The sequence below is a fragment of the Echinops telfairi genome, unplaced genomic scaffold (genome assembly GCF_000313985.2).
Source record: "Echinops telfairi isolate 266 unplaced genomic scaffold, ASM31398v2 ScPeMD7_9;HRSCAF=40, whole genome shotgun sequence".
NCBI lineage: Eukaryota > Metazoa > Chordata > Mammalia > Afrosoricida > Tenrecidae > Echinops > Echinops telfairi.
The window spans coordinates 49,726,224-49,734,968 of NW_022103906.1; positions in this window are offsets into that span (position 1 = coordinate 49,726,224).

The window sequence follows — 8,745 nt, forward strand, 5'->3', positions numbered from 1 at the left end:
AGCAAGGTTTATTCAGGTGCAAAACACACGGTGTGTGAGAAATTGAGAACTTGGAGGAGTTTGGGAATTTATAGTGGGGAAGAAAGTGCTAACAAAGTACATAGACAAGTAACAAGAGAGGCTGGAAGGAGTAAGCTGGAAAAGAAGTCTGGGAGTTAAGTTTAATCATGTTGGCTATAAGAAGACAGTGAAAGTGTCCCAGCAGGGAGATGACATATGTAATTTTGCTAGGGGAAAAATTGTCTTGGTAGTAGAGTAGATTCTATATGGAAGGAAATTAGTAAAACTGTGGTCACAGAAGTCCATATAGAAGATGCTAAGGATAATTTCAAAATAGTTTCAGGAGTTTTGAAGCTGAGTAATGAGCCAGGGTAGTCAGTAAAGTTTAGGAGAAAAAAGTAAAAGGTCAATAATAATGCTAAATCACCATTTGATCTTCTACATCATAACACCAATTGATTCCAGCTCATAACTACCCCACAGGACAGAGTTGAACCGCCCAATTGGGTTTCTAAGGATGTCATCGTTACAGCTGTATCTTCCTTCCACTGAACATCTGGAGGGTTTGGCTTTTCAGTTTGTAGCTAAATGCTTAAGCAATGTGTCATCAAGACTTTTCTGGATCATGAATACTTTAAATGACATCTGGTATAATTTAAGCATTAAGTGAATTTTTATCATATTATGATTTTCAATTGTGTGAATTCATAAGTAAGTATATGAAAGATTTAAAAATAATCGTAAACTACTAATTAGAATTCTCTATTTTCAACAACCAGGTTGTTTACTATAAGTAATTCATAAGTAAGTATATGAAAGATTTAAAAATAATCGTAAACTACTAATTAGAATTCTCTATTTTCAACAACCAGGTTGTTTACTATAACTTAACTATACTATAACTATAAATGTTTACTATAACTTGCACGTTGATATATATTATAGGCTGCTGTTTCACTTATAATAAAGATAATATAGTCATTGTTGATTTGAATTTATCACTTCACATATTATTAATGTCTTCCTATATGAAACTTGACTGCCCTTAAAGTTTACTGTATTCTCAAATGGAAACACACTTTACATGTTCACCAAGTACCAGCACTTCAATATCACTGGATAAAATCAATCCTTAACTTAAAATACCATGTGTGTTCCATATACAATCCTCTCTTTCCACCACTATATTCTTTTATATATACTTATTAATGAATAAAATAATTTTTAGTAAAATAAAATAACAAATGTGCTTAAAATGAGAGTGTCTTCATTAAATTGGGGTTTTATCCCAAAGAAATAACCTTTGATTATTGCTTAAAAACAATTTCATCTCCTTGAACAGATATGAACTCTTGCAGGAAACTGCCTAGATTTGTCATAAGATTCTACCAATAAAAGTTAATGACTGATTATAATTTCAATTATATACTTAATTTTGTTAATATAAAAAATTCATACTTTGTTAGCTCAGCACTTGTGCTTTAAAAAGAACTATCTATCATTTTCTTCCTCAAAAATTGACAAGTTTAAAACAAACATTTATTCAGGGAAATAAAATTATTGGCATATTAAAAACAAGTATATCAGTTACTTCACCAATGAGCTTAGGAAATAAATCAGAAAGAAAGCCATGTATCTGGAAGTTCAGTATATAGTTCATGCTCATTAATTTTTAAAGTGAAAGCCATATCATTAAAAAAAAGATCACTGAAAAAGAAATAAAAATAAGTTAAACAAGTCACCTGTCCCCAACAAATTACAGCATTTTCAAATCATGAAAACCATAAATCAAAATATACTGTTAAGTATTCTGTTGCAAAATCACTTCTGTCCAACTTGTGACAAACTTTTGGCATAATAAGGAAACAGGAGAGTAAAATTATCTCGTCTGCTCACCAGGTCTCCTACTTTCCCTTCCAATGTTCTCCTGGTTTATAGAACACTTTAGCAACTATTTTCAGTATCTCAGAGATACTGTATACACTCCTGTGACCCTCTTAGATTCTTTTCTTTGTAAAAAATGTTACGATTATTTTCCAAATATTTACCAGCTATGTTAGTCTGAGTGGACCAAAGAATCAAATTCATAGACACTCATGTGTGTATAGGAAAGAGCTTTATATACAAGAGCAATTGAATAATAAGAAAACATCCCAGTCCAGTCCAGATCAAGTCTACAAATCCAATATTAGTCCACATGTCCAATACCAATCTATAAAGTCCTCTTCAGACTCATGAAACACATGCAATGACACTGAATGCAGGAAGATCACAGGCCAGTGGGTAGGAAATCTTGTGGATTCAGTGGCATTGTAAGCATTTTAGCACTGGCAGGGGTCTCCACATGGCTAATCCAGGTCCAGGGCTCTTGCTGCCATCAGCATAGCTTCATGTGTCTTGTCAATAGAGGGTCTCTCAGGGAGTAAGCAGAGAGAATGCCTCTCCCACTTCCAAAAAGGAAAAAAGGAATTCCCAGAATCCTCTGGAGAAGGCCATGCCCACACAGAGGCCTCATTGGCTATGACATGATTGACAGCTCAGACTCCACCCCTTCACTTGTAATCCTCTCAAATTGACAACAGATTATATAACTACCACACCATCCATCCATATAATTTTAATAAGGCAAGTTAAATTTACAGACTGCATCTAGGAAAACTCTGGATGCAGTCTGCAAACATTCTCCAGATTTGGAAATTCCATCTCAATTTATGAAAAATGGCTTTCATTAATTACAATTTAATAAAATACCCTTTCTATTTCTCTCCACATTGATACTCTGTTATTAGCCAATGAACAGTTAGTTCTTTAAAAAGATATTTCTTGGTTTTAACATATACTACTCTGGCCTCTTCTGATACACTAAACATGCTAAACAAATAAATGAAATTTTATATAATAAAATTTTTGCTTGAGATGATCAAATGCTCAGTAAAACAAAAAATGCTGGTTGTTGCTTCCCAAACACAAAGAGGTTTCTAAATTGTACAGTACTATAATTCTATTGAGTAAATCTTTTACAAGACTCTTCCTCAATACTGTGTTTCGAAAATGAACCCTTCATGACTTAGATAGAAAATCTAGGGCATGAATCAAACAGTAATGAAAAGATCATAAACAAAGGATTTTTATAACTGTTACTTTTAAGAAAAAAGAGGAAATGTTCTGGTTCAATACTAAGGGAATGGTATTAGGTTGAAAATAATTAAAAATAATTTAATTATTATTGATTGCATGGACAAAGAACTTCAAGATTCCTGTTGTTTATAAAGATACAGTTAAAATAATTTGATAAAAAATTTCAGAACATAAAAAATCATACTATAGTGTAGGAGCCTACCGACAAGTCGAACGGTCCTTGAAAGGGGGAGTGAGGATTAAGGAAAAAAAGAGAGACAGAAAATACTGGGAGGACAACAGTGAATATTGAAGCCCCGAGTTTATTCTAAATCTTCCTTTTATACATGCAGAAACAACCCGGGGTTATAATTAGTATATTATGACAATATATCAGAAACTCTATATTCTGCCAAGTCAAGGATTCTTTGATAAAAATTAAACATTCTGTTTTCCCAGACCTTGCAGGCGTCCTTGTTCTTTTTCTTAGTCTCAATGTCCAACTGCAGAAGCAAACAGCAGATACTGACACCTGCGTTATGATAGCTCAGCCATTTCAAGGCTAAGTCTTATTGGCCTTCAACACTATAGAATATTCTAGAACATGCATTCCAGAAAGCCTTTTTCAAATTGCCAATTGTTTAAATAATGTCTAAATATTTTCCACCAGTGGTTTTAAAATTATATTTTTGGAGACTTAGGGATTTTCCTCTGTATGATTGTCTCTGTACAATAGATGTTGGTATCTACATAATAGTTTTTACAATCCTAATGAACCCTGGTTACAAATTGCCCTGCTAACCAAAAGGTCTGCAGTTCAGGACTGCCAGTCTCTCTGAGGGAGAAAATCAGGGTTTTCTACTCCTTGAAGAGTTACAGTCTTGGAAACTCACAAGGTCAGTTCTACCTTGTCCTATAGTGTCTCTATGAGATGATATCATATACATCTGTATATTCTTGCTTCCTGGTATTATATTTTCCATCCAGCAGCTATAATAACAGAACCTTGAAGTTGATACTTACTGGTTCCCCACTCCAACATGCTGGATATCTGTGCATGTTTTGTGAATGAGTCCCCTGACTCTCTTTTCTTTTAGCCCCTTGTAACAAGACATTGAGATTTGCCCAAAATGAGGTGGTTTTCATCTTTGGTTGTTGAGAAATAATCCTTGGAGCTTTGGGGTGCTTTTTATCTGGGACTTTGGGCCATACTTGAGAATTTTCACTACAGTGGGGTATGACCAGACCAGAAAAGAGTCACCTGGGGAGGATGATTTGAATTAACTTCTGAAGGCATGAGTTAGCCTATCAAGTAAGATGGGACAATAAAATCCTAGAACACAATAGTGTTCTAATAGAAATCTTAATAGGTGAAGGGAGTAGGATAATGCATCCTCTTTGGGAAATGGAAGCTCTATTTTGGGAAAATTTCCAGACCCAGTTATACATTTTTATTTTTAAAGTAAATCTTGATGTATAATGTGTGCTGTAATAAAAAAAAAATGTTTGTGAGTTTTGTGAAATACTCAAACCCAAAAGGAGCCAGCAGGTGAAAGTGAGGATGTTGTGTGAACTCCCAGTTTTGCAGCTGGTGTCTGCTTATGTGGCATTTTAAAGGATGTGTTGTTACGTGCCTTTGACTAATAGTGACCTTATGCACAACAGAACAAAACACTATAGAGAATAAAACACCTGTGTCTGGTGAGAGGATACAAACCTGACATACACCTTTCTTGATTTTAAACTATCCAATATTCTCTTGTTCTGTCCACACAACTGCCTCTTGATCCATGTAGAAGTTTCACAGAAGCAACAGTGAAGTATTCTGGAATTCTCATTTTTCTCAATGCTATCCATAGTTTGGTATGATCCACATAGTCAAATGCCTTTGCATAGTCAATAAAACACAAGTAAACATCTTTCTGGTATTCTCTGCTTTTCGCCAAGATCCATCTGACATCAGCAATGATGTCCCTGGTTCCATGTCCTATTCTGAATCTCAGACAACTCCCTGTCAATGTACTGTTGCAACCATTGTTGGTTGATTTTCAGCAAAAGTTTACTTACATGTGATATTAACGCTATTGTTCTATAATTTGAGCATTATGTTGGGTCACCTTTCTTAAGAATGGGGTCAAATGTGGATCTCTTCCAGTCAGTTGACCAAGCAGCTGTTTCCAAATTTCTTGCCATAGATGAGTGAATGTTTTAAGTGCTTCATCAGCTTGTTGGGTATAGTGACTGTATTCTTCCATCTCTGTTTGATGCTTCCTACATAATTCAATATTTTTTCCAAGAATCTTTCAATATTGCAACTTGAGGGTTGACTTTTTTCTTTTTCTTTTTTTTAATCATTTAATTAGGGGCTCATACAACTCTTATCACAATCCATACATACATCAATTGTGTAAAGTGCATTTGTACATTCATTGCCCGCATCATTCTCAAAACATTTCCTCTCCACTTAAGCCCCTGGCATTAGGTCCTCATTTTCCCCCTCCCTCCCCACTCCCCCCTCTCTCATGAGCCCTTGATAATTTATAAATTATTATTTTGTCATATCTTGCCCTGTCCGACATCTCCCTTCATCCACTCTTTTGTTGTCCGTCCCCCAGGGAGGGGGTCACATATAGTTCCTTGTAATCGGTTCCCTCTTTCCAACCCACTCTCCCTCTACCCTCCCAGTATCGCCACTCACACCACTGGTCCTGAAGGGATCATCCGCCCTGGATTCCCTGTATTTCCAGTTCTTATCTGTACCAGTGTATATCCTCTTATCTAGCCAGACTTGCAAGGTAGAATTCATATCATGATAGTAGGGACGGGAGGAAGCATTTAGGAACTAGAGGAAAGTTGTATTTTTCATTGTTGCTACATTGCACCCTGACTGGCTCTTCTCCTCCCCAAGACCCCTTTGCAAGGGGATCTCCAGTGGCCTAATAATGGGCTTTGGGTCTCTACTCTGCACTCCCCCATCATTCACTATGGTAAGATTTTTTGTTCTGATGATGCCTTATACCTGATCCCTTCGACACCTCGTGATCGCATAGGCTGGTGTGCTTCTTCCATGTGGGCTTTGTTGCTTCTGAGCTTGATGGCTGCTTGTTTACCTTCAAGCCTTTAAGACCTCAGATGCTATACTTTTTGATAGCTGGGCACCATCAGCTTTCTTCACCACATTTGCTTATGCAGAGGGTTGACTTTTTTCTTGAGTACTTTCAGTTTAAGATATGCTAAGCATGTTCTTCCTTTTTGAGGTTTTGAACTCCAGATCTTCTAAAGATTTACAGCCTCAGAAATTCTACATAGGGTTATGAATTGTAATTGGCTCAATGGCAGAGGGTTTAGTTGGTTTAGTTGTTTTCTCTTGATGGGGAGTGACCAATGAGCTCACCTTAGATCACTGCTTATGAGCTTTTAAGATCTCAGTCTCTAGTCACCAAAGTAGAATGGAGAACAATGTCTTTGTGAACTCTGTTATGCCAATTGGCCTTGGTGTCCCCTAAGACTATGGTATTGTGTCTCCTGGCTAACTTTTAATAGAATAAGCTCCCAATCGAAGGGTCATTTCCTGCTCAGTAAGACTACCAATGCAGGTGCCAAGTTTACAAAGGAAGCAGAAAGACTCATTAGAGAGAAAAAAGTACCCTGCAAGGGGAGACATGAAAACGATTTATTGGATAGAGAAATATCTTGCAAATGGAGACATGGAGGAGTCTAAGGAAAGACAGACCACATCTCAGTAAACAGGGGAGGAGAGGTTTTTATAGGGTGATTAGATAGGAAGGGCATTATGTCTATTCATGAGAGGAGGTAGAGAGTTCTGGGAAATGTCTACTTTGGTGAATCGTCTGTCATGTCCTCATGACTACATTTTCATTAGAATGACTTTTTCTTGTTGAGATCTTGAAGTTTTGTCTACCATTTAGAGATTTGTGCCTTGCCATTGTCTAGGCTGTAATCTAGCATATCACTAGGATTTTTCTCCAGTGGAGAGGCTGGGTGGGTTTGAATTGCCAACCTTTCGTTATTAATTGAGCAATTTAACTATTGTACACCAGATATATTCATATTACAGTACAGCTGTTACAGATATCTGGAAAAACTTTATAGTTTTTATTACTTTCAATATTTTTTGAAAACGATGTTTGATTTGCTGTTAGATGAAATTGCCACCAGATTTTCTAGAGTTTTTATGTCATTTACAAAGCAAAATTCTGCTGTTTTGTGCTTTAGTTGTCATAAGCACACTATTAGTAGTCATAAGCACACTTTTAAGTTGGATGTTTATACATTTTCTGACATTTTTGTTGTTTTCTAGGATTTCTAAAATACAACTGCTCCTTGACAAACATGAAATAATTGCTTTAAAATATATTTAATAGCCGGGCACCATCAGGTTTCTTCACCACATTTGCTTATGCATCCAATTTGTCTTCAGTGATTGTGTTGGGAAGGTGAGCATCACAGAATGCTGGATTATTATAACAAAGTCTTCTGGCCTGGAGTCGAGGCCCAATGTCCATCTGCTACCTTAATACTTAACATATAAGTACATAGATCTATTTCCCTATCATTATATATAAATATATTTACATATGTACATGCCTGTATTTAGACTTCTGTAAATGTCCTTTGCCTTCTAGTTCTTTCCTCTGTTTCCTTTTACTTTCCTCTTGTCCCACTATCATGTTCAGCCTTCATTTGGGTTTCAGTAATTTCTTGCTGTTACAGTAACCTTGATTAAGCCCCACTAGGCATCCTACATCTTCTGTCCATCGATTTTAGTTCACTTGTTGTTCCCTTGTCCCTGGTTTGGTTGACCCCACCCCCTTTCCTTTATCCCACTTTCCCTTCTCCCATGTCTTTCCAGAACAGTCAGTTCCATTGTTTTCTTCTCCCAATTGTTTATCCCACATATCTTATCCAGATAGACATGCAGAGACATTAATAAGCACAAAAGCAAGGCAAAGCCAAACACATAACAAAGGAAGACAAAACCACCACCACCATCAAAAACAAAAAACCGAAGAAAAAAAAAAAGACCCAACAAAATAACAACAATAAAGACTATCAAAAGATATAGCATCTGGGGTTTTAAAGGTTTGAAGATAAACAGGTGGCCATCTAGCTGAGAAGCAACAAAGCCCACATGGAAGAAGCACACTAGCCTGTGTGATCATGAGGTGTCGAGGGAATCAGGTATCTGGCATCAAAAACCCAGAACAAAAATCATACCAATGTGAATTGGGAGGATGTGGGGGGGCACGTGAAGTGGAGACCCAAAGCCCATCTGTAGACAATTGGACATCCCCTTACAGAAGGGTCACAAGGAAGAGATGAGTCAGTTAGGGTGCAGTATAGCATTGATGAAACATACAATTTTCCTCTAGTTCTTTAATGCTTCTTCCCCTACTCCCCACCACCATGACCTCAATTCTACCTTATGAATTGGATTATACCAGAACATGCACACTGCTACAGATTCTAAGAGCCTGTAACACAGGGAATCCAGGACAGATAAACCCCTCAGGACCAATAATGAGAACAAGATATCAGGAGAGTAAGGGTAAGGTGGAGGGAGACAGGGGGAATCGATCCTAAGGATTGACATATAACCTCCTCCCG